Raw genomic sequence first — 27,389 nt, 5'->3', positions numbered from 1 at the left:
TATATATATATATATATATATATATAAAATATATATACATATATTCCAGCAGTCAAGAATTTAGAGAACATAAATCCCACAGTGTCTTGTTAAAGAAAATACTAGAAGATAAACTTAAGCCAACCAAGAAATAAGCAGTAATTCTATGGTAATCAGACTGGCAGTAAACACTGAATCAACCTAACTGGGGGCCTTCACTAAAACAAAGGTGGTTTCCAAACCAAGTGTTGCAGATTACAATCCACTGAACAAAATAGGAATCTCTGGGTCCACACTGATATAAGTAAATAAATGGGAAATGAGTATCATTTACCCTCCAGGAAAACGCCAACTACTAAGTGAAACCACCACTCATCTGTCAGACTGTCACACTGTGGTGGCTTGTGTGTACTGTGAGGCTGCAAGCTATGCCATTGGTATTTCAAGTGCCAGCAGGGTCACCCCTGGTGGACAGGTTTCAGCGGAGCTTCCAGACGAAGACAGGCCTAGAGGTCTGCTTCTGAAAGTCAGCCAATGGCAGCCTGGAAGTCACAACAGAATAGTGTTTGATGATGGGCTGGATGAGGGGCCTTCTAGGTTGGAAGACAACAATCACGAGGATGGTATAGGAACGGGCAGTGTTTCGTTCTATTGTCCATGAGGTGGCAATGAATTGGAGGTAACTCAAGTGTAGCTAACAATTTGTTATAACTACTTTTAGGGCTATTTTTATTAAAAGAATAATACACTTCTGCTGAAACGTTGGACAAAAATTGTAGGCACAGTTATTCTGCTGTCTCCTCCTCTGACGGGGCACCTGGTGTGGCTCACACCTATGCAGGGACAGGCACTCACAGTTCCCATGCACCCTTCCACATCAAAGAGAGTGTCTTGAGTGACTTCATCTTGTTTTAGGACAGAATGTCAAAGTTGTGAAGTACATAGGTACTAGAATCAAACTGCCTAGGTTTAAATCCCACACAGGCTACTTGTTAGCTGTGTGACCTTGGGAAAGTAACCTACCCTCTCTTGGTTTGCTCCTCTGTAAAATAGTGATCTGGCAGTTGCTACCTGATAGAGTTGTTGTGAGGAGTAAGAAAGATGTAAAGTGCCTGTGGCAGTTCTTGATACAGATTAAGTGTTAGTTAGGAGCTCTGGTAGCGTAGTGCTTAAGGCACTTGACTGCTAACCAGAAGGCTGGCAGTTCAAACCCACCAGCCACTCCTCAGAAGGAAGATGGGGCAATCTACTTCCATAGTGATACTGCCTCAGAAACCCAAGGAGGGGTTGCTATGAGTCGGGTCCGACTCGATGGCACATAACAACAACAACATAATTATCGTTGAGGATTCCTTGGGTAGAGTAAATGGTTAATGTGCTCAGCTGTTAACAGAAAGGTAGGAAGTTCGAGTCCATCCAGAGGCACCTGGAGAGAAAGGCCTGGTGGTCTATTTCTAAAAGATCAGCCACTGAAAACCCTAAGGAGCACAGCTCTGCTCTGATGCACAGGGGGTCGCCACCAGTCAGAATCAACTCAGTGACAACTCCCCCCCACCTCCCCACCAAAGGTTATGTTATCTTTTGCCAGTGGTTGGATTTTTCAGTTCATCTCTGCTAATCTGACCATTATGAGGTCACTGACTTCCAAATATTAAGTGGCTCATATTATCTCCTGTAGCCTAGTCCCTTTAACTATGGACTATACCAGGATCTGCAAAAAGAAACACAAACTACTGTTCAGTGTTTCCTGTGACCTTGGTTGTGGCAGACACTGTTATAAGTCTACTCTTCTTTTGTTCCTGGGCACAGAACAGGATAACTCTCCCCAACCTCCCTCGCAGCAGGGAGAGGCATGTGGCTCGGTTCCAGAGAGTGGGATGTGGACCGAATGATGCTTTCAGCATGATGCTCTGAGTCTCTTCTTTCCCTCATGTCCTTGCTGGCTGAGGCAGATTCACCAGAGAACCCTGGGACCCTCAAGCATGTGGAGTCTGGGTCCTGAAGGGCTCCACTGGGCCATATTGGGCGGCAATCTGAGTGAGGAATAACCCTTTTTGACTTCAGCTGCTGAGTTGTGTGGTTGTTTGCGACAGCAGTTAGCCTGACCTGGCTGAAAAATGTCTAGCTAGGCCAAGAGAAAAGCTGAGGAGAAGCAATTGAGGAAAAGAGATGGAGACCCAGGAGGGAACCATCTTGGACAACGGAAATTCAGATGGATTGAAAACAGAACAGAGACTCCAAGGTCGTAGATCAAAACTTACAATAGCCACGTTCAGATAACTGGGCTTGAAAAACTAAAGAGAAGAATGGACACATATGTGGAAGAGAAAAGAGAAATGCTTGTAAACATCTGAACTGATGGAGACAGTCTGGAGAATGGCCGCACAAACCAAACCGGGTTTCCACAACACTGGACAACCCCAGCCAGAAGGCGATTTCTTCGTCAATCAGAGAACGTCGGCTGGGAAAACATAATAAAGTGGGCAGCTCTGACATCTGAATCTGAAAGCTATGGAACTCTTCAGGATTTGGGCACAATCACTTCTAGTGAGTCCACTCTACTCTAAACTCCTATGTAAGTCATTCTTCTGTTTGTGCCAACTCCAAAAATAATTAGTGAGTATAAAAGCTAACATCCACCACCAACCGCAAGTACTTACTGATCACTGCCTGTGTGAGAAGGAGCTCTGGCGGCGTAGTGCCTAAGGCATTTGCTTGCTAACCAGAAGGTTGGTGGTTCAAACCCACCAGCCACTCTGCGGAAGGAAGACTGGGAAATCTACAAATCTGCTTCCGTAAAGATTTCCTGCCCCATTGGGTTTCTGAAGCGGTGAGGGATGAGTGACGCAGTCAGGAGCATTCTGAAGACTTCCTGCGACACCTTGGACCCAGCCAAGGAATGGGAGGGGACTTGGGGGGTTGGGCTCTCAGAGACCTTGTGTACAAGGGCCATACCCAGGGATGTGATTGTTATACATCCCTTAAAGTGTGCCTGACCCTTCCTCACTAGGAACTGGACCCTTGGGGCTCAGGAAGGGCAGGCGGGGTCAAATGGGTAATTCTCCAAAACCTTCATAGAGAATGGAGGCTCCGGTAAGGAAATGAAGTCAATACGTTAAAAGGATGTGAGGTCCAAAGAAGATCCAGAGGTGGAGTAAAGAACAGGCCAAATTAAGACGAAGGGGACCAATGGGGGTGGGGCTGGGAGGACAAAGGCAGGAGGGCCCTTAGCATTTGCAGTCAGACGAGCTGGAGTAACTGTCATTGGGCACAGGACGGAAGTGTGTGGAAGAGTACTGGGGACGCAGAGACAATAATTGCTTTGCTATTGTGTTACCTAAGTCTCGACTTTCTGCCCTTCCCTCCAACGCTTATGAAAGTGAGGTGGGTGGCCACTTCCACTTCACATACACCTGAAGGGAATTCCTATGATCCAATTCAATTTGCCAAATATTCCCTGAGAGCCTACAATACTCTAGGCACTGCCTAGGCCCTAAGGATACAACAGTGAACAAAACAGAAAACATTCCTGCTGTCGTGGAGCTTATATTCTTTTTTAAAAAATTTTCTTGTGGAAATATACATAAAAATGTGCACTATCCCAGGGACTTCCATAGTATCGTTCAGTGATATCGATTACAGTCTTGTGGCACGATCATTGCTATGCTTTTCCGAGTCATCCCACCACCATTAACATAAATCCAACGCCCCCTAAGCAGAAAACTTCCCCTGCTCCTTCCCTCCCGCCCCTGGTCACCACCAACAACCATTGATTTCTCTAACTTTGCCTGGAGTTCCTGGGTGGTACGAATGTTAACTTCAGGACTAGAAACTGAAAGGTTGACCGCTGAAGACCATCCAGGGTCACCTCACAAGACAGGCCCAACAATCTGCTTGTGAAAGGTCACAACTTTGAAAACTATGGAGTGCCTGCAGTTCTGCTCTGTGCACGTGGGTCACCATGAGTCGGAATTGACCTGCGACAAGTAACAACAGCATATATTTGCTTATTTCATGTAAGCGAAGTAAAACAGTATTTGTCCTTTGGAGGCTGACTTAATGTTTTCAAGGTTCAGCTGCAGTGTGGCATCCATTAGGACTTTACTTCTCTCTGACTGAGCAGGATTCCATTGTGTGTACAGACTACATTTTGTTATCCATTTGTCTGTTGATGGACATTTCAGTGGCTTCCACCCCTTGGCTATTAGGAAGAGTGCTGTCTGTGTTGAATGCTGGTACACGGGTTTCTGTTTGTGTTCCTGCCCTCCCTGCTTCGGGATCTATACCTAGGATTGGGATTGCTGGGTCATGTGCCAGTTCCAGTTCAACTTTTTGAAGAACTGTCACTGTTTTCCACAGTGGCTGCACCATAGTACAATCCCACCAGCAGCGGATGAGCGTTCCAGTTTCTCCACAACCTCGCCAACGCCTGGTTTCCATATTCTATCCATTGCCATTCTAGGAGGGGAAAGGCAGCACCTCGATACCCCTTTGAGTCGCACGCACATAGTCTCTTTAATTTGCAAATACCCACCAGCCACTCCTCGGAAGGAAGGTTGGGCAATCCTACTTCCATAGTGATACTGCCTCGGAAACCCAAGGAGGGGTCGCTCTGAGTCAGGGCTGACTCAAGGGCACATAACAACAACAACAACAATAACAATTTTCTACTTGGTAATAATTTTCTAGCTCGTAAAGTAAACCAGGGAAAAGTGATAAAGATCTATACTGATAACAGTCAAGCCAACCAAGCAAAGTGTTGAGGAGTCGATTCTGATTCATAGCGGCCCTATAGGGCGCCATAGAACTGCCCCATAGGGTTTGGAAATCTTTATGGAAGCAGACTGCCACAATCTCTCTCCCACAGAGCAGCTGGTGGGTTCCAACTGCCAACCTTTTGGTTAGCAGCCGACTGCTTTAACCACCACACCACCAGAGCTCCTTCAAGATAAGAGAGGATCATTTAAATAGTGATAAAAGCAGGCATGCAGCAAAATGGGCATATAATTTCCTGAGCAAGTTAGGCTAAGAGAACTCTGCATTTGAGTAGGAAATTTGGTTCTGGGCTTCCTGATGACCAAACTAAAGAGCAGAACCTATTGAATTAGGTAGTTTTCATAATGTGAATATAAAAGATGATTTTTGTTTTTTTCAGATAAAATGGTTTTTCCAGCACCAAACTCCAAAAGGAAATTTTCCCAACACTGCTCTCAAATACCTTATGTTCCAAGAATGGAAAAGACATTAACGACCAGAGCAGTGGCCAAGAGTTTACGGAGGAGGTGGGGCAGAAAGTGCTCTGGGCAGCAGCATGAGATGTCCCTCATGCACGGCGGGCACTGCCTGAGGTGCCGCCCTGGGACTGTCCAGCTGCTCTCCTCCCTCCCTGACCTCCTGGTGATCCCCCCTGGTGGAATTTTTCTAGGCACAGGTTGTTAAAATCCACCGGGCTGCTTTCACAGCTGGAACAAATTCCTTTGTCGTACACCAGCAGACTTCAAGCAAATAAAAGGTAATGAGTTGTCCAGACTCCATGAGTCTACCTCGACCGATAATTACTCTGTTCACTCAAGGGTAATAAGGAGGGAAGATGTCTCCTGTCCCACCTCACATTAGAATGTGTTTGCTTTGACAAATATCTGACTTGTCTGATGTTTATAAAGTAACATATTTATTTTACCAGCTTTGCTCTATTTATCATCCTGTCCAGAAGCTCTACAGGATAAAAAATCAAAAACACCCACTGCATTGTATTGATTCCAACTCATAGTGACCCTGTGGGACAGAGTAGAACTGCCCCATAGGGTTTCCAAGGCTGTCAATCTTTATAGAAGCAGACTGCCTCATCTTTCTCTTACAGAGCAACTGGTAGGTTCAAACCACCAACCTTTTAGTTAGTAGCCAATGCTTTAACCACTACGTCACCAAGGCTCCTTTACAGCATAGTGAAGTGGGGAAAGTCTTTGGAGCCAAGTCAACCAGGGTTTCAGTCCTTTCCCTCTCATTCACCAGGTCATCAACCCTCGCTGAACCTCAATGGCCTCATCTATAACCTGCAGCTCAAAGGACTGGATTACACTAAAGCTGAAGACAATGTCTAGCACATAGTAGGAAATCAATAAACATTTGTTTCAATCTTGTCCGCAACATCAGTTTTAATTAATGTGCCCTTTGAGACAGTGTTACTATGAAGTCAATCTTTTTTGTTTGTTTCTGTGTGTGTTTTAAACAGGACACATCTATGTCAGAATAGTGATCTGTTATTTTTAACTTGGTGCTAATTGTTCAGGGAAGCATGGCCTCTTTCCCTCTCCCAGATACCTCTGCAGTCCTAGGATATCAAAACAAGAGACCTCAGAAGCCTGAAAAAACAGCTGACAAAATGGAAGAAAGTGCTATTTAGACGTACACTTTGCTTCTCAGGCTATATCCCAGGAGGGAGTGTAGGCCAATGAATTAAGGTTGAGTGTTCAGGCTCTAAAGGAGCCCTAGTGGTGCAGAGGTTACAGCATTTGGCTACTAATGAAAGAAAGGTCTGTGGTTCAAACCCACCAAGTGCACTGCAGGAGAAAGCAGAGGCAGTCTGCTTCCTTGAAGATTTACAGCCTTGGGAACCCAATGGGAGTTGCTATGAGTTGTAATTGACTAGTTGGCAGAGAATTTGGTTTCAGTTTTAGTTCAGGCTTTAGGCACAAGGAGCTTGGGGAGGGCAAGACCATGGCTTCAGGAATTTCCATAGATGACCTCTGCCCCCGGATAGGGAGGAATGCCGCCAGCTGCAACAACCACAACTGCTTGAAGCAATTGGCACCAGTGTGATAAGGAGCCCTGGTGTATAACAGTTAAGTATTCAGCTGTTAACCTAAAGATCAGTAGTTGAAACCCACCAACTACTCTGTGGGCAATCTACTCCATCCATGAGTGGGAGTGGGATATCAAAATACAACCTTCACAAGAAGTCTGAGATAAAGATTTGGGAGCGCTTGGAAACATTCAGAACTAAGTGGGGTATGGGGTACATTCCACATCGTGCAGCAAAGGGAGCTCACCACAGGTAAGATGCAGCGAGAGAGAGCAACGGCCGCCATAATCAGGACATGATCTGTTGAGTCCAACTGCAACGGACAGTGGCTTATAGCTGGAGGGTTTGTTTTTTCAGCCCTTTAAAAAACAAAAAATTACAAAATGTAATATTCATATGGAAAGAGCACAAAATATAACTATATAACAAAGATTTGTCAAAATGCAGACACCCTCATAGCCATCAGCCAGTAGCCAGCTCTGAGAAACCTCCCTTGGGCCCTTGGCCAACCCACTACCTGCTTCTTTCTCCATATAAGTAACCAAATCCTGATTTTCCTGCTGATAACATTTTTTTTCTCTTTTAAATAGTTTAACCACCTAAACAGGGCCTCTGGAGGGCACAAATGATTAGGCGGTAGACTACTAATGGAAAGGCTGGGTGTTCAAGCCCACCCAGAGGTACTTTGGAAATAAAGCCTGGAGGTCTGCTTCCAAAAGACCACAGCCTTGAAACCCCTACCCTGTAACCCTTGCTGCCATAGTGAGTCAGAACTGATGCAACCACCACTGACAACACCTAAGCTTGACACCCAAACACAGTGCATGATTCTGCCTATTTCTCCAACTGTGTATAAATAGAGTCACGCAACATGGATTTTTGTTTCTGGATTATTTTGCACAGCACGCCATTTGTGAAAATCATCCACGTTACAGTGGGTAGCAACACAGCCTTTATTTTCTTTGCTGTGTGGAATTCTATTGTATGAATGCTATGTGGTGGATTTATTCATTTTAATGTTGATAGATACTTGGGTAGTTTCTAGTTAGGAATATTATTCAAAATGTGGTTATAAGCACTCTTGTTCCCACCTTTTGATGCATGCAAATATACTTCTATGATACATATATGTGTGTTTGCATATGTGTCCATGTGTGTATGTGTGTGCACTTGTGGGTGTGTTTCTTAGGAATGGAATTACTACCACCTTGGATCAGTTTATATATATATATATATATATATATACACACACACACACCAAAAAAACAAAACTCACTGATGTCGAGTTGACTGGACTCAGCGACCTCCTTTGGGTTTCTGAAGAGGTAAATCTTTACTGAAGTAGACTGCTCCCTTCCTTCCACAGAGCAGCGGGTGGGTTTGAACCTCCAACCTTCAGGTTAGCAGTCAAATGCCTTAGGCACCATGCCACCAGAGCTCCTAATACATATATATATATATATGTATGTGTGTGTATAACAACATATACATATACACATGTAATGAGAGAGAAAGAGAGCCAGTGACTTATAAAGTCCCCTGGAATACTACTAAATACCCCTTCTGCCAACCCTCATTCCTATTTAAGATTGTTATCAGTTTAATACTCAACATGCATTGGCTCTAGTTCAGTAATAAGCTACAAATCCATGTAACCATACTATGAAGTATGCTGTACTTTCCCAAGAACTGCATGAAGGAAAGGTAACAAGTTTCTTGTTAAATCCTAAAATGTCCTATTTAAGTCATTCTCATATTTACTTGTCTAGTAGCACCGCTGCCAACAGAAATAGAGGAGTTGTTTCTGGGAAATGGAGAAATGACAAGGGGAACAGGTGATGTGTGGCCCACATTTCATTATTATAAATAGGCTAAGTCATTAAATGACCACAGAGAGTTAACAACAGCAGCAACTAGCAAGGGCTGTTCCTGCCCCAAAGCCAAGGAGGGCCTGTTCCTGCCCAACCAGTTCAGTAGTTGCCACTGCAATTTGGCCTTGCCTGGCAGGTGGGAACACAGTCAAGTACCAGACCCAGAACTCCAATGTGGTGTTATCCTTCCATTAGACTTGTCTGTGGTCTGAAAGAAGCTGGTCTGGGTCCAAGACTGGTCCAGATAGTGGGCTTAGGCTTTAAGTTAGCCTCCACAAGCACAAGGGTGAGAAAAAAAAGAGTTAGCAAGTGACGCTTATATAGTGAGCACCCAGAAGGGAAACACGTGAGAAGCTTCTAGAAGAGTTCTGCATCGTAACAATTGAGGATAAAAGATATAAGGACAGGAGGAAATCTTTCTTCTGAAATAGATTCATCTCATGAAGTGGGACAAATTTAGAAATAATTGCTTTTTCCATTAATTAGAACTAAATGAATACTCATTAAGCAATGGGGCAAAATCAATGGATTTAGTGCTATAAGTTAATAATGAATTTTAAATAAAATGAAAATATCATATTGAAAACATATTGGTGGCAAATATTTAGGTTATTGGCCCTATCCCCAAAGAATGATGATTTATAACTAAACATAATATTTTATATTCAATTTCAGGCAATTCTGGAACTCTCAGAATCAGTTTGGATTATAAAATGGTAGAAACAATTTGGAAAGGAGTTTGGCTGTTTCTTAAAATATTAAAAGTATATATACTGTATGATCCATAGATATTTACACAAGAGAAATACAACCATATGTTTATACAAAGATTTATGCCCAAGTGTCTTATAACAGCTTTACTTGTGATCATCAAAAAGTTGGATCAAACCGAATGTTTAATGACAACTGAATGGATAAACTACTCAGTGATAAAAAGGAATGAACTCTTGATATACTCTACATAATGCATGGATCTCAAAAGAGTTATGCTGAATGAAGGACACTGTGTGTTTCCATTGACTCAAAATTCTATAAAATGGAAATGACTCAGTAGTGACAGAAAACAGATTAGCAGGTACCTGACAAGAACACAGAGGTTCAGAGAAGGAGGAATTACAAAGGGGTACTAGGAAACTTCAGCAGCTGGTGGATAGGTTTACTGTCTTCACTGCCGATGGTTTCATGGATGTGCCCTTGTGGTTCAACAGTTAAGTTCTTGGCTATGAACCAAAAGGTTGTCAGTTCAAACCCACTCAGTTGCTCTATGGGAGGAAGACCAGACAATGTGCTTCCCTAAAGATGACAGCCAAGAAAACCCTATGGAGCAGGTCTCCTCTGTCACAGGGGGGCATGATAAGTCAAAATCCACTCAACACCACTTAACAACAACAATACTTATGTCACAACTTATGAAAGTTTACCATTTTAAACATGTAATTTCTTGTATATCAATGCAGTGTCAAAGTAGCTGTTAAAAATGTGATGCTAAATGGGATCACATGGGAGCTCTGGTAGCATAGTGGCTAAGGCACTTGACTGCTAACCAGAAGGCTGGCGGTTCAAACCCACTAGCCACTCTTTGGAAGGAACATGGGGCAATCTACTTCTGTAGTGATACTGCCTCGGAAACCCAAGGAGGGGTCGCTATGAGTCAGGTCCGACTCGATGGCACATAACAACAAAATGGGATATACAGGAAGGATGTATGATCACCATGATAACATTGGGAAATGAGAGGACACCGAACTGTGCACATAAGAGATAGACGACAGATGCTAAAACCAACCAATGTGTCCACAATACCACATTGCCATTAACACCAAACACTAGGCTATACAGATAAATACATTAAAAAAAAAAAAAAAAGTGATGCTGACCAGAAAGCCTGCAGACCCACACTCTTCTGATAAAAGTGCACATATTTCTAACCTGTATGGCTAGAAAGCTATTTTGCAAGGTACATCAGACATTGTTTCTATTATTATTATTAAAATACTGATGACATTAAAAAGGACCAGCCCAACTGAGCAACGATCAGGCCGTTTGTGGCCAGTCACACTTTTCCCAGGTTCACCGGTAGAGAAATGCTGGGGAAGGTGATAGGCTTCACCTGCTGGAGTGTGTTGGCCTCTGTGAACCAGGGCCTCACGGCAACCACGGGCCTACTGTTCATCAGCAAACACCACATCTGTAGGTTGTGTCGTGTTGACCCTCTGTTATTTATGTTTGGAACAGAATAGCTAAATTTTTGACTTTCTCCTTTAGGGACAGCTAATACATCTTGAGTGCTTAGGAAAGTGATTGATGGCCGCTGCTTAATACTTTCATACTCAAGGTTAATTATTGTTTGCTGAGAATAATTTTTATTCATTAGTGTCCTTTAACAAAGCTGGTAGCCATCGCTTACTTAAGCGGACAAACCATTAATATGAGAGCTCAAGTGTCAATGATGGGTCAGTCTACTAATTTCTTGGTCGTGGATGACGCAGGCAGACCCTATAAAAGAAAAATGCCTAGCTTGAGGACCCTTTCTTTACAGAAGTGATACTATAAATATGCTATCACATAGGAGCTCTGGTAGCATAGTGGCTAAAGCACTTGACTGCTAACCAGAAGGCTGGTGGTTCAAACCCACCAGCCACTCCTCGGAAGGGAGGTTGGGCAATCCTACTTCCATAGTGATACTGCCTTGGAAACCCAAGGAGGGGTCGCTATGAGTCGGGGTCGACTCGACGGCACATAACAACAACAACAACAACAGCCCAGAGCTTCCTCCTAGTTCAGCACTGCTGAATGACTGTGAAGAAGGCAAAGCCGGGGAAGACGGGTATGAAGAAGATGGAGCATGGATGGAGGGGAGCATGACTGAGTCCTCATTCAATGAAATGCAGTAGCCACAGAAATGTACAGTACAGGAAGGAGGGCTCTGGGTTATACAACTCTCTCTGAAGCTCACACTTTAATGTCATCCTTAAAGGGTCATGTGTCCTCTCTTATGTAATAGGATGATCAGAACACGCAGGTTTCACATGAGGCCCAAGCAGGCTTTCCGCAGACTGAATTCCACAGAATCAATGAAGAGATATGCCTGCCACAGTCTGGAGCTGTTTCAGGGAGTCCTTCCAAAAAGACTGGTGGACTGCATGCATCCCCTTGAAGAGGGTTAAAAGGGAGCAGAGCAGAGCTACAGGCATTAAACTCAATCCTGGTGAAATTTCCAGCACCATAACTCCAAGCAATAGAAGCAGTGAGGAAAGAATAAAAATCATGGAACTGCTGAGAACAGCAGAAATATGAAGGCACTGGTAGTGCCTTTCCAAATGGCTCCTTCCTGCCTTACTTTAAACAGTTATTTATTAAACACCGACAGCAATTGCAGCATGGTGTTACATAGCCAAGTAACATAGCCAGAGAGAGAAAAAAGAGTATTTGATATTCATAGGTCATGACATCACTCTCCTGCTTAAAAGTGGCTATTGGTTCTGCACTGCTGAAAACTTAGCAGGTGTGCGCCTATGTTCATATTCTGTTGCTGGTTTACCCCATTTCTCAACATGTATCGTTCTCTACCGTCTAGTCTAGGGATTAGTATATATTGATTTACCTGATTCCAAGTATTAGGTAGTAGCACCATGTGTTGCGTAGATTAATGCTAGCTGCTATGAAGAATGACCCCCAGATCTTAGTGACTTAGTTGAAAAACTCAACAAAGCACTTGAACATTTCACTCACTCCAAGTCCAGTGAGGATGCTCCTGGCTGGGTGGCTCTCTAACAGCTGGCCTTCTAAACGGTAACTCTGCACCCATGCTCCTTCCACTTGGATGGTCTACTGCACCCAACTGCCTTCTTAGGGCCTTCTGGTCTTTCTCTTGATTTGGCCAACAAGTAGAGGGCCTTGCAGAAGGGCCTGGGGCCAGGCCCAGAAGGTGGCATACATAATTTTTGTCCACCCTTTTGGCCAAAACTAGTGACACAGTCCCATCTAGCTATGCTTGGGTATACCGGTAATGTGTTGATACATAACAAACCACCCCAAAGCTTAGCTCTTTGGCTTAGCACACAATGCCATGGATTGGCAATTTGCACTGGGCTTATGCATGTTCTGGTTAAATTCTACTTCTGGTGGTCGACTGGCTATTGGCTGGAACAACAGGGTAGTTGGCTATCATTCAGCACGCTAGCATGGGTTTGTTGACATGGCAGCTCAGGGTTTTCAGAGCAGCAAGAGAGAACGTTCCCATGTGCAAGTGCTTTCAAGACTGTGGCATATTTGCTATTGTTTCATTGCCAATCCAAGGGTAATGGGTTGATACCTTTGAGGACCTTGGGATAGGGTGAATGCACTGTGTATATGAATGATGGACTGTGTATATGAGATGGATATGAAGTTTTGGGGGCTGGCGAGTGGACTATAGTGGGCAGAATAATACCCCCCCCAAAAAAAGGAAAAAAAGTCATCTAAGTTTTAATTCCTGGAATGTGTGAATATCCTGTTACTTGGCAAGGGGGGATGAAGATGACACATGTAATTTAGGTTGCAATCAGCTGATCTTAACAGACAGAGAGGCCCCTGTGATCACAAGAGTCTTTAAAAAGGAAAAGAGAGAGGTAGAAGAGTCATAACCAGATAGATTACACTGTGAGAAAGACTCGATTGGCCATTGTTGACTTTCCAAATGGAGAGGGCCACTGGTCAACCACACTGAAGTCAATCCCATCATGTTATGTCCCTTCCCTTTCAATGATTTCTCATCTTCCTACTGCAAATAAACCAAAAAACCAAACCCATTGTCATTGAGTCAATTCCATCCCATGGTGACCCCATGTGTTCCACAGTAGAGTTGAGCAGCATTGAGTTTTCTTGACTGTAATCTTTATGGAAGCGAATCTCCAGGACTTTCTTCCATGGCACCACAGGGTGGATGTTACCACCAATCTTTAGAAGTTAGTAGTCAAGCACAAAGGAGCCCTGTTGGCACAGCAGTTAGGCACTCGGGTACTAACTGAAAGGTTGGTGATTTGAACCTACCAGTCGCTGTGCAGGAGAAAGAAGTGGCTGTCTACTTCCATAAAGAATAAAGCCTTAGAAACCCCATGGGGCAGATCTACTCTCTAACCACCATCACCCACTGTCATTGAGTTGGTCCCCACATATCGTGACCCTCCAGGACAGAGTAGAACTGATCCATAGGGCTTCCAAGGCTATGATATTTTACAGAAGCAGACTGTCTCATCTCTCTCTGCTGAGTGTCCAGTGGATTCAAACCACTGACCTTTTGGTTAGCAGCCCAATGCTTCAGTCCAATGCTCTGACTGAATCAGACTCAACAGCAACAGGATTGGTTTTTCAGTTTAGTTGAGTGGAAACTGTGTTCACCACCCAGGGACCTTCCACCACAAATGGGAAACTACGGATCCTTGGTCATTTGTCCCTGACTGAGCTCTCCAGCCTCATCCTGTGCTCATTGCCCTCAGGGATCTATGGTCTCCTTCCACTTCCCCACACACTGAGCTCCTTTTGAGCTCAAGCCTTTGCATGTGCTGGGTCCTCTCCAGCACAACACCTGGCTCTGCTCTTGGTCTAACTCCTACTTCACCATCAGGTTTTAGCTGAAGGACCATGTCCTTGGAGAAGCCTTCCCTGACCTATTTCCCTTCCCCACCAGACTCCCCTTGTGTACCTTTTTAGGAGCTTTTATGGCACAAAGTTTAAGTGCTCAGCTGCTCACTGAAAGGTTGACAGTTAGAACCCACCGATCAGCTCTGTGGGAGAAAGGACTGGCAATCTATTCCATAAGGATCACAGCCTAGAAAACCCTATGGGGCAGTTCCCCTCTGTCCCATGGGGTCACTATGAGTCAAAATCAACTCCACAGCACCAAACAACAATTATACTTTCTTGTTGAATCTTTCATCTTATTCATAGCATTCATCACAGTTCTAATTATACATTGATTTGTTTGATTGGTTTCCCTACTAGACTGTAATGTCCATAGAGGTAGGGACTGTGACTACTTCCTTCACCAAAGGATAACCAGTTCCCAGTCCAGCATCTGACCCATAATAGGCACTCCAAACTATTCATAAAACAAAAGAATGATTTGGCAAATGGATGTAGCAATCTGAGCAATAAATAGCTAAAGCGTTGTTCCCAAGAACTCACAATATCTATGACTTTTAACCAAGTTATAGCATTTCTAGAATAATCCTAAAAATGGATGGAAACGTAATCAATAAAAGAAAAGTTTGAAAACCCTCAATGCCTAACTACAGTGCAATAGTTAAGCAAGCCATAGTATAGTCACTCAATGGAATGTGTGCGGTTATTAAAATTGAGATGATAATGTAAAATCAATGTAGTACATTGATGGATCCAATAACATTAAAATAGCTATGAATTACTAGAAAGTGAAATAGCAGCATACTATATACTTAAGCAATGTTAAAAAAAATCCATATTATAGGAGATTTCTATTAAGAAGCCTACTGCCTAACCAAACAAATAGTGCTTCACTGTGGTTAGTGCAGCAGTAACAATTTCTTTTTATTTTCATCTTTATTTCTCTTGTTTTCTATTTTTTTTTCCCTAATGAGCAGATACTACTGTTACAGTGAAAAATAAATAATGAAATAAAGGTACTAAACAAAATGTGTATTATGACAGACTAGAAAGAAATACCTGGTAATACACTTTTGGAAACCAGCCAATGCAAATGCTATGGATCACAAGGGATGACTGTTTGATCAAGTGCTGGAAGATGAGCCACTAGTTTAGAAGGCGCTCAGCAAGCACAGTGGCTGCAACAATGGACCCAAGGCCACCATAGATCGTGAAGGTGACGCAGGACTGGGCAACCCTTTGTTCTGTTGTCCATGGGATCACCGTGAGGAGGAGCAAGTTGGAGCTGATCAGAAGGCAACTAACAACAACAGGCATCTGTTGGCCGGTTCCCTCAAGGCCAAGGTCTTTTAGGAAGCCCAAGTTCTGCTGCGTGAGAGGTCCTGCAGAGGGGCTGGGGAGAGGACCACTGGAAGGTAGTTGCACAAGGATCAATACAGTTCTTTCTGGGGTGTCTTGGGGATCCTGGAGCTGGAGCAGGAACTGGGTTCCGTCAGTTTCTTTCAAAGAATATTCTCCCAACTAGAGAAGAATTTGGTCCTCTGTGCCTCATGATGGCCATCCTCTCTATCCAGAAAGGAATGCTTGTGCCAGCCAATGAGTGAACTGTCTTGACTGAGGAATCACCATCCTTCATCCAGTGAATGAGCTGGGTGTGCTTGAGCACACTGTTGGAGCAGGCTTCACCCAGAGGACAGAGGCCTCACCCTGTGGTCCTGGAGGCCTTATGCAGCCCAGACCGGGATACCCACATCCTGATAAGGGTCTTTGGTTGGGAGATAATTAATATGATGGCACCATCCACTGACAGCGACTTGCATTCCAGAATCTTTCTCGGTGTCAAGGTGACACCTGCTCAAAAGGTGGTATGTTCTCAGGCACTTACCCAGCTCTGGAAGACAGGTTCTCCTTACATAGACCCTCAACAAATTTTGATGATTTAAGCCTCCTTCCTACCTAGTGCTTCTAATTTCTGATCTCTCTCTCTCTGGGAGTGAGTGAGTGAGTCAGAAAGAGAGAAATTAGTGGCACTAAGAGGAAAAGAAAGAGAGAATGTGCCGGTTGTAACCTTGGTGGCACACTTGATTACTAACCAAAAGACTGGTGGTTCAAATCCACTCAGTGGCTTCACTGGAGAAAGAGTTGTGATCTGTTCCCATAAAGATTACAGCCTAGAAAGCCCTATGGGACAGTTCTACTCTGTCATATAGAGTCATTATGAGTTGGAATCAACTCAATGATACCTAATACCACAATAACCCCATTTATAGACACATATTTCCACTTTTTCCCCCTTATTAAATCAATGATTTCCTTTACTTTCCATCTTCAAAAATTTTTGTCATCTCTTGACTTTCACTACTTCTGCTCCACTCCTCAGAAGGAAGGTTGGGCAATCTACCTCCGTAGAGATACCACCTTGGAAACCCAAGGAAGGGTCACTATGAGTCAGATCCTACTCCACGGCAGTGAGTTTGTTTTTTTGGTTTGGCTCCTCTTCTACATGACCTTGTGGGTTTATAACCTTAACATTTTTCTTATTGACATTTTTAGTTGGGTTTCTGGAAGATGTGGAGATGGATGTGTGATTTCACCCATGGCTTGATGTCCAACAGTGGAATATTCAACCTCTGGCTAGTGTCCTGACTGCTGAGAGAAGCCCTGGCCTCCAGGTACAGCTGTGTAGACTGCTCCTCATACATGTGCAGAGCCTCAGGTTCACAGGTTGGACACCGTGCCACAATGGAGCCCAGCGGAAGGACGATCGAATCTCAGCTCCCAGGCTCAGGAAGTCAGACTGCCCTCAACTACCAGCCAGCCAAACATCAGTGCCTAGAATGCTCTCTGGCAAAACCCAGATTCCGCCCATACTACCACTAGGCTGACACTAGTCTAAGAAGCATTAAGTGTGACCTTGGGTATATTCTTGAAACATCTTTAGGTCCAGTCTCTTTAACTATCAAAGGGGAACAAGGCTACAGATAATGTCCAACTTATTCTCTAATGCTAAAGCTTTTTTGTGATCCTGTGAGTCCCCCACTCCCTCCCACACCCACTCACTCAGATCTGACTGTATCCTATGAGGCACTGGGGCTCTTAGAAGCTTTAATGTTTGCACCACCCAGGGACTCCAGTGATTGTAATGTTATTCTATGTATTGTGGAGTCGATTTTGAGTCCTTATGACCCCATGTGACAGAGTGGAACTGCCCCATAGGGTTTTCTAGGGTGCAGTCTTCATGGAAGCAGATCACCAGGACTTTCTCTCACAGAGCTTCCAGATAGGTTTGAACTGCCAGCCTTTTGGTTAACAGTAGAGTGCCTACCCATTTCCACCAGCCTGAAAAACCCAAACCCAAGGCCATCAAGTCAGTTCTGACTCTTTGTGACACCCACTGGGTTTCTAAGGCAGTAAGTCTTTATAGAAGTAGATTGCCCCATCTTCCTTCCACAGAGAGGCTGATGGGTTTGAACCACAACCTTTGGTTAGCAGTCAAATAAATGCCTTAGGCACTGCACCACTGGAGCCCTTTATCTGTACCACCAGTGCTCCTTAATTATGGTAATAAACCAAACCCAACCCCCTGACATGAGTGGCTTCTGACTCACAGCACTCCTACAGGATGGAGTAAAACCAGCCATAGGGTTCCCAAGGCTTGTAGATCTTTATGGAAGCAGACTGCAACATCTTTCTCTTACCGAATAGCTGGTGGGTTCAAACTGCCCACTTTTTGGTTAGTAGTCGAGTGCTTTAACCATGGTGCCACCAGGGCTCCTAATTATGGTAATAGGTATTTATTGCTTGCTTAGCACCTGACCTCTAACTCTCACACCATCTCCCCAGGTAGGGGATATTATCTCCGCTCTCTCTCTCCAATCCAATCAACATAATTTTAAAAAAATCAAGTGCTTAATCTGCGTCAGTTTCTGCTATTTTTTTCCTCCCAAATATTCATGAAGTCTGCTGCTTCCTTTCCATCTCTTTTTCTACAATCCGGATTCAGCCCTCAGTACCTTGCCATCACCTCCAAAAACCAAAACCAAATTCATTGCTGTTGAGTTGATTTGAACTCAGAGCAGTTGGGTTTCCAAAGTGGTAAATCTTTGCAGATGTAGATCATCCCATCTTCCTCCCACAGAATGGCTGGTGAGTTTGAACTGCCAACCCTCATCGAGACAACCCTAAACCAAACCCCAAACAAACCCACTGCCATGGAGTCGATTCTGACTCAGTGATCCTATGAGACAGAGTAGAACTGCCCCGCAACATTTCCAAGGCTGTAAATTGTTATGGAATCAAAGCCCAAACCAAACTCACTGCCATCAAGTTAATTCTGACTCTTAGTGACCCTATGGGACAATCTCAAGAACCTTCTAACTTTTAGGGTCTGTCTGCCTCTGTTCCACCTTCTTCAAATCACTCTCTAACCTGAGGAGTCTTTAAAACCCCAGTCTTTGGCAAGGTCCCCATTGGTCTAACTATATCCAGTGACAGGGATGTGACCAACTGGACAGAGAGCTGATCATTACATGGGCTCACGTGCTCTTCTCCTATGGCGTAAACCCTGCCTGGGTTTCTATCCTTGCACAGCACCCCCTACCACTTTGAGTTTATGGAAACACAAAACTGTGTCCTCTAACTGGACACCCTTTCTCCTTTTCCTCCAGGCTAGTTCCTTCCCATCTTGCTCCAGCATCCAGCTCTGGGGCACCAAATGTTACCCTGAACCCTCATCTCTCTTCTAGGATGCGTTGTTGCCAGCTTCCACTGGGCCGACTCTGACTCATGGTGACCTTCTGTACGAGAGACTGTGTTTGGTCCTGAGGCATCTTTACAATCACCAGCATGCTCCACTTCATCTTTGCAGCTCTTGTGCCAATCCATCTCACCAAGGGTCTTTCTCACCCTCTACTTCACCAGAGTGATGTCCTCCTGCAGTAATTGATCCCTCTTGGTGACATGTCCAAAGCAAGCAAGCTGGACAATGTTCCGTTGTGATCCATATAGTTTTTATCAGTTAATTTTTGGAACCAGATCACAAGGCCTCTCTTCCTAATGTGCCTTAGTCTATATGCTGTGCTGAAACCCATCCAACAGGGGTGACTTTGTTGGTATTTGAAACACTGGTGGCACAGGCTCCAGCATCATGGCAACACGCAAGTTAACACAGTACAACAAATGGGTAGATAAAGTGGTATAAGACTTACCACCGTGCATGAAATGATCTGTTGGTGTATCTGTCTTCCGTACTAGGCTGTGAACTACTAAAGGCAGGTCTGTGTCTTAATTATCTTTACCAGCTTTAGGAAGTAGGCACGTACACATCACATGCTCTGTGAAGACATTTTATAACACTTTTCATGCATCTGCCACTTCTGAATACCTCACACACATTTCTAATCTCCACCCAAACCAAATAAGATTCACTGCCATCGAGTTGATTCTGACTCACAGTGACCCCTACTGGGCTTCCAAGGCTGTATATCTTTACAGAAGCAGACTGCCTCATCTTTCTTCCATGGAGTGGCTGGTGGGTTTGAACCATCAACCTTTTCGTTAACTGGAAATGCCTTAAGCACTACACCACCAGAACTCCTCTAATCTGCACACACAAACACACACACACATACTGTACACCCAACATATGATGTGAGTTGTGCCAGAAGTTTTACCTGTGTAACCTTACTATCTAAGGCAATTGTTTAGAAATGCAAGCCATATGACACTTTCTCTTCCTTTATTTTCTTGCAAATAACTTCTTTTGTTGTTGAAAATGTGCACAGCAGAACATGAACATTTTCTCCATATACAATTCCGTGGCATTGATTATATTCTTCAAGTTGTGCAACTATTCTCCCTTTCCTTTTCTGAGTTGTTCCTCCTGTTTACATAAACTCACTGTCCCTAAGTTTCCTATCTAACCTTTTGAGCTGCTGTTGTCAACTTATCTCACATAGATAACTCTTCAAAAGAGTGTGATGTTCGAGACTTTACTGTTGTTGTTGTTATGTGCCGTGGAGTTGGACCCGACTCATAGTGACCCCTCCTTGGGTTTCCAAGGCAATATCACTACGGAAGTAGATTGCCCCATCTTCCTTCCGAGGAGTGGCTGGTGGGTTTGAACCACCAGCCTTCTGGTTAGCAGTCAAATGCCTTAGGCACTACGTTACCAGAGCTCCCAATTAGTTTACTAGTTAAGACTTTACTAGTTAAGCTAAACTATTATTTGATATAAGAAGACTTCAAGAGTTGTTTTTGGTTTAAGGTTAAAAATTATCTCAGGGAAATGTTTGTGGGGTTTCATCCACCTCAATGGCTCCAGAAAGTCCATGAGAATTTAACTGCATTCTCCTCCTTTCGATCAGGATCCTTCTGCAGAATCTTTGGTCAAAATGTTAAGTAATGGTAGCTGGGTACCATCCAGTTCTTCTGGTCTCATGGCAAAGGAGGCAGTTGTTGATGGAGGGAATTGACCAAGGCACTTCTCTTTCCTCCTTTAAAGCCCTCCATGGCCCTCCTCCTATAGTCCTTCTTTCCTGATCACTCTTGGCCGTGACCATAAAAGCCTCCTCTAAGCCCAAGACCACACCAAGCTCTCCTCCACCGGAGTAGTTGCTCTAGCCCATCCCTCTGCCTGGAACTCTAGCCCACAGATGGTCCCTTGCAGGCCCCTCTTTGTCATGCAGGTGCTCACTCTTCTGCCATCTTCCCAGGGGCACAGGGTGAACTAGCTTCTCTCTTCCACCCCTGAGCCAGGAATCACTGCCATGCCAGCCATCATTATTTTCAGCATCCACCTGAGCCAGGAATTATTGCTGCACCAGCTGTCATTATTTTCAGCACAGCATTTATCTGAACTGTAAAGACACCTGGTCCCTTTGTTTACTTGAGTCTTTTGTAGCTGCCTCCCCCTGGACTGAGATTTGCACATGAGCAGGAATCTTGTTTGCCTTGTTCGCCACTCTCTTCCTTGGACTCAATACTTCTTGGCACAGGGTTTCAATGAATTTGTTGAGTGTCTAATTTATCCCTCCCTAAAAATTCAGGAGGAGTCCTTCGGGCCTAGAATTGGACCCACTCCCATGGGTTAGCTCTCAGCCAAACAACAGAAAGGCCTGTGAGCTGAACACCTAGCCCAGGAAGATGCACCCCTTAGAACAGTCAACTGTAACTCCAGTCAGTTCTGACTCACAGAAACCCCATGCACAACAGAACAAAACATTGCCCAGTCCTGAACCATTCTCACAACCATTGCTATCTTGGAGCCCACTGTCGCAGCCACTGTGTCAATTAATCATATCCGTTGGATGACCCACCTAGAACATAGATGCTGTCAGAAGACTGGAAAAAAAAGGCAGTGCAGCAACCTAAAGTTCAGGGAACATAATCAGAAGTGAAGGGTCTGAAGGCCAGGTCCTATCCAAAGAAGTCCCTGCCTTGCTTTGAATATGCACTGCATTTCCCAGAAAATTATTGAATATGTATAATTTCCTTATTTATGAACCCTGTAAATTATAATTCAAGTCTTGGGTCAAGGAGTCAGATCTGGGTGAGTTCCCCTGGCTCTTCAATGTGCTGCACCTCTATAAATTGCTTTTCTTTCACCCAATCTCTGATGCCGAGTAGACTCGATCACTCATGCATCGGACAGGACCCTTGAGTCCTGTATCTATCTCTATCACACCCTCCCATTTTATTTTCCTCTGGAGACAGAGGTCTCAGTTTTGAAGACAGGCTCTCTCCACCTTTCCTCCCAGAGGGAAGCCAATGTAAAATCCATTCATCCATTCATTCATTCAGCATACATATCCAGCCCCAACAGTGTACCGAGTACTACGCTTACTGCTAGGATGGCCACAGTATGTGAGATTCAGTGCCTCCTATGGCCATCGTCACCAGGGCTGGAAAATATATAGCAGCTTCTCCAAAGGGGTCACCACTGTTATTTTCACCCAGTACTAGATCCTTCACTCCACTGTCTTGACCTCTTAAATTTAAGAGAGCACCCCCTTGACCACGAGAAAGCCCCCGAGGTTACATGAGAAATACAAGCTTGTGCATAAAGCTGTCAAAGTCCTGGCTCAAACCAGACACTCCACAGACAAAGATTAAGGAGCACACAGGAGATTAAGGATAACATTTTTCACTTTCAAATGTAGAAAAATGCCCAGAAACAGAGCCATTAAAAGACCCAAGGAGGTCATTACAGACGATCTGACATCCAATTCTAGGTCAAGCAGGCGGAAGGGAGGAAGTGTTGATATTATTAAGTGTTGTCCAGTTGGTTCTGACTCCTAGTGACCCCATGCATAGTGGAACAAAACAATGCCCAGTCCTTCACCAATCTCAAAAGCATTGCTATGTTTGAGCCCACTTTTGTTGCCACTGTGTCAATCCATCTTGTGGGGGTCTTCCCTTTTTTCACGGACCCTCTACTTTGCCAAGCATGATGTCCTTCTCCAGGGATTGGTCCCTCCCAACAACGTGCCCAGAGCACACACTCTTTCTGTGACCGATACACTAGTCTATGTCTTATACATCTGAGGTATCCCCTGTGTGATCCAAATTTGCACAACATGCTAGCAGAGTTCTATAGAGTCATAGCCCTTATATATGGGGTCAGGCAAGATTTCTGAGACTGTATTTTAAATGTTCACCATGCAGTGGACTGAACCTGTGTGCTTTCTGTGGTAAGTTCTTGGTTCAGATTCCTTCCGCCTGGTCAGGAGAGAACCTGCCCTCCCTAAAACCAGGGGTGTGAAGTCAATTCTGACTCATGGCAACCACAGATGTGTCAGAATAGAACTAGGCTCCACAGGGTTTTCAATGCTGATTTTTCAGAAGTAGACAGCTTGGTCTTTCTTCTGAGACACCTCTGGATAGATTTGAACAACCAATCTTTATGTTAGTAGCCAAGCGTTTAACTGTCAGCACCACCCAGGGACCAATAATAAGTAAAAATTCCAAGTTCCAGAGGTGTTTTTTTTTTTTTTCTTTTTGAAGTGACTATAATCTCTCTTACATGTAAGTTTATAAGTTGGTCCTATTTGGAGAAGACAAGAGTCCTGGTGATGCAAACAGTTAAGCACTCGGCTACTTATCAAAAGGTTTGTGGTTAGAACTCACCCACTGGCTCCATAGGAGAAAGACCTGGTGTCGTGCTTTCTTGAAGACTACAGCCAAGGAAACCCTGTGGGGAAGGTCTGCTTTGCCACATGGGGCTGCTATGAGGTGGACTTGATTCGATGCAACTGACAACAATTGGGAGGAGGAGGCATTTTTGTATCTGTAAGGCCCACTTTCACGCTGCCCTGTGGGTATGAAGGCAGAGGCATGGCACAAAACAATGGAAGAGAAAAGCAAAGCTTCCTCCTTACTCCCCTTCTTCCAAGCCTCCATAATGAAATTGCCAGTCAGGGAGATCAGTGCGAAGGCTTTTCTCCTCCAAGGAGCCATTAGCGAGTGGCTTCGGTTGAGGGCTGTGTTTGGCCCTTCCCTTCTCGGTGTCCGATCTGTAATTGTCACTAATGCACATTCATTAGATATTTCATTAGCTAAGCCAAAAACCTATACCCTGATCTTTAGCTAAAAATATCTCTGAATTAGATCAGGAAAATTAGAATAAGACTCATTCGCCAGTGGCAATTAATGAGTCGTGACTAACGAAGGAAGGGAAGGGGAAAGGCTCTCCTTCCGTGCCGCTGAGCGTCAAGGGGAAGGGAAATGACCCTGCATTTTGTGGGTTCACTGGGGCATGCAGCCATCGTGGCTGCCAGCCACCAGGCTTCCGAACACAATTTCTGGGTTTGGGGTACTTCCTTCCTGTCAGCTCCCTTCAAGAGGAATAAAGTACAGGTGGTAGGGGGCTCTCCCCAGGGCAGGGACCCAGCCCTCAGGTGGTGATGTCTTTGGTGCTGAGCCAAATACAAGACTCTTTGGAGCCAGGGTTGGAAGAAAGAAGCTTAGAGGCCATTGGCTCTAACTTTCACTTTCCACACAAAAGAAATGGAGGTTCTGAAAGGTTAGACAAAGTATCCCTGGTCGTACAAGAAGTGCCTTGTGGAATGAGGACCCCGTTCCAGCCTCTCGACTCTGTGTTCTACACTGTTGCCTCTGAACCATGATGTCTTCCAAGTATATGTCAACAAGCCATCCATCACTCAATACCCATTGTATGGGAGGCTGATGATACACATCAAACAAAGGGTAAAACTTGGTCCCTGCCCTCCCGTGATAAAGTATAGTGGGGAGGCATCGTCAGGCCAACAGACATGTAAAAAACAGTTTCATATGTTTCCTGATGGAGGAATGCAGGCAACACCCTTGGCCTGGTGGAGGACAGAGCCCTTTACTTCCTGGAAAAGTTTGGGAAGAAGACACTATTTCAGTAGAAATTCTAAGGGCGAAATCATTCCGTGGTGTCTGAGATAGAATTCACCCTTGTTTAAAATCTTTAACAACAATTTGAATGTAAGTAGTTTATTTGGATGGAGCCCCAGGGGGTACAAATGGTTAAGCACTTGACTACTTGTCAAAGGGTTGGCAGTTAAAGACTCCTGGAAGAAAGACCTGGTGATGAACTTCCGAAAGGTAACAGCCTTGAAAAGCCTACAGAGCAGTTCTACTCTGCCTGCACATGTGGGTTAGCTGTGAGTTAAATCAGCTCAACGGCAGCCAACAACATCAAATTTACTTGGAGGTACAAGAACACAAGAGAGAGGACTACGTGGAAGAAAACACAACCCATGAGCACATATTAGTAAGTGGGTTATCACAGTGGGTGGCCCCAACATCACCCAGGGAGGGAACTCTGGGAACAAGTGCCAAATGCATGCCTTAGAAATATCCCATCTAAGAAGGAAGGGAGCAAGAGTACTGATGTCCCCACTCCCAGGTCATGTGGGGGTCTGCTCTCCAGATGGGGCAGGAGTGGTGGGAAGAGGTCAGTTCTGAGTATTTCTGGCCAGCCATGCATGGACAAGGTGGCTATGTCCAGTCTGGTAAAAGCTCTCGGGCCCAGAGACACAGATCCTGGCAGCTGCAAGGGCTGCTGGGACACACCTAATACGGCTGAGGTCATACTTAAAGTCAGCTCCAGAGAGGCAACAGGAAAGCCATCGCCAGCAGGAAGGCTTACAAGAACATAATGTGTTGAGAGAAAAGGAGCTACGGAAAAGGGCTTGAAGTCTAAACTGCAGAAGACGAATAGGAAAAGATAAGGACAGACAGGTAAATGGAAGTGAGACATGCAGGCTCTTTTCTGCCTTGCTATATTACTCGAATGGATCATAATCTGTCAACTGGTTCACTGGGCAGAAAAGGAGTCTAGGAGTTAGAGAACGAACTTGCAGTGCATCCTGGGCCAGTGCAGACAAGGACACAGTGAAAATCTCCTGAGACCCTGGTCCTGTGTGAGTGTTCTGAGCCTTCTAAGCATCAGGAGGATGGGAGCATTGGTGGCTCAGTAGTAGAATTCCTCCTTTCCACACAGAAGACCCGAATTTGATTCTGGCCAATGCACCTCATGCACAGCCACTACCACTTGCCAGTGGAGGCGCGTGTGTCGTTGGGTTTCAGTGGAGCTTCCAGACTACGACAGACTAGGAAGAAAGGCCTGGCAATCGACACCCAAAATTGGCCAATGGAAACCCTAGGTAGATCACAATGGTGCAATCCTGTTGTGCATGGGGTCACCATGAATTGAGTCAGGGGTGGCTAGAAACAACAAGCACCAAGAGGAGAGAAAGGCTATGAAGCTGACTCAGAGCCTGGGACCTCCAGGCTATAGGGGTCATCCCTCCATTCCTCCCTGGAGGGCCAGCTCCCCCTGGGACTCCAAGCTGGCTGGGGTTCTAACCCACCTGGATGTTGCAGTTGGGAATCTCTCAATGGATGATTGGACCAGTGGTGTAGTTGTAGCACTTCTCTCTCCTGTCCTCTGGCACTTTCCAGACCTTGGCCAGACAAGTCACCAGTCCTTCTCCACGTGCTTCCTTCCACCCAGTTCTCTCATTAGTGACCGAGCTTCCCCAGAGACCTCACTTCATTGACAGCACAGTCCCTGTCACTCAAAACTTCACAGAGTCCTGCCTATTCCCTTTTCTTAACTTATATCCTAATTTGCCTCTTGGGCCTCAGCTTCTCATCCTGGCAAATAAGAGGATTGTACTGAATCTCAAAGAGTCTTTCAAGCTCTGGCATTTATTTACCTGTGTTCCTCTCTGTGAACACATGGAAATGGGGGCAAAGGAATGGGGATGCAGAAGAGGGCATGATCCCACCATCCCCAAGGAATCAGGCAGACTTGATGTAAGCAGTGGCATTTTAGACAGGGGCCAATGAACACCACAGTGGTTCTTAGAAGAAAGGATGGCAGAGCTTGTTCACTTTGGACACATCAGGGGAACCCTCAATGAGACGATCAACACAATAGTGTCAACAATGGAGTCAGACATACCAGCAACCATGAAGACGGTGCAGGAGTGGGCAACGTTTCATATTAAGCAAGGTCATCAGGAGTTAGAGCTGACTCAACAGCCATGAAGCACAGAACTGTAGTAGGAAACAAAGGGGAAGAGTAGAGATGACTTAATGTTATCTAAGTTACAGGCTCAGCTGCTGACTGAAATCTGTAGTTCGAACCCACTAGCCATTCCAAGGGCAGTCTGGTTCTACGAGCAGTCTGCTTCCGTGAAGATTACAACCATGGAAACTTTAGAGGGGCAGTTCTAGTCTGTCCTACAGGGTCACCATGAGTTGAAATTGACTCAGTGGTTTTGTATGGAAGTCCATGATTCTGTTTCTGTGGATACTATGGAAACAACTAAACTCTTTGAAAGAAAGCTCCCAGCACTGTCTATTGATGGGAAGGAGAGCAGGGTGGTGATGATGTCATTTCCTCTGCCCTACCAGCTTCCTGTTCTCAGCAAGGAGAAGCCAAAGGAGGTTGCTACTTCACCACTGGTGAGTTCAAGACAAAGCACAGTGGTTTTAGATTAGGAAGCTCCCTGCCTCTAGGGTTTAGGCCAGCTGACAATGGGGTGTGCGATGAATTCCACATGATGATCCTAACAGTATCGATTTGTCCACAGAACTTCACTTTCTGGAGATTTTTT

This window comes from Orycteropus afer, unplaced genomic scaffold (genome assembly GCF_000298275.1).
Source record: "Orycteropus afer afer isolate SDZICR_OR568_19922 unplaced genomic scaffold, OryAfe1.0 scaffold00006, whole genome shotgun sequence".
In the NCBI taxonomy this organism is placed as follows: Eukaryota; Metazoa; Chordata; class Mammalia; order Tubulidentata; family Orycteropodidae; genus Orycteropus; species Orycteropus afer.
This window is presented reverse-complemented; position numbering follows the sequence as displayed.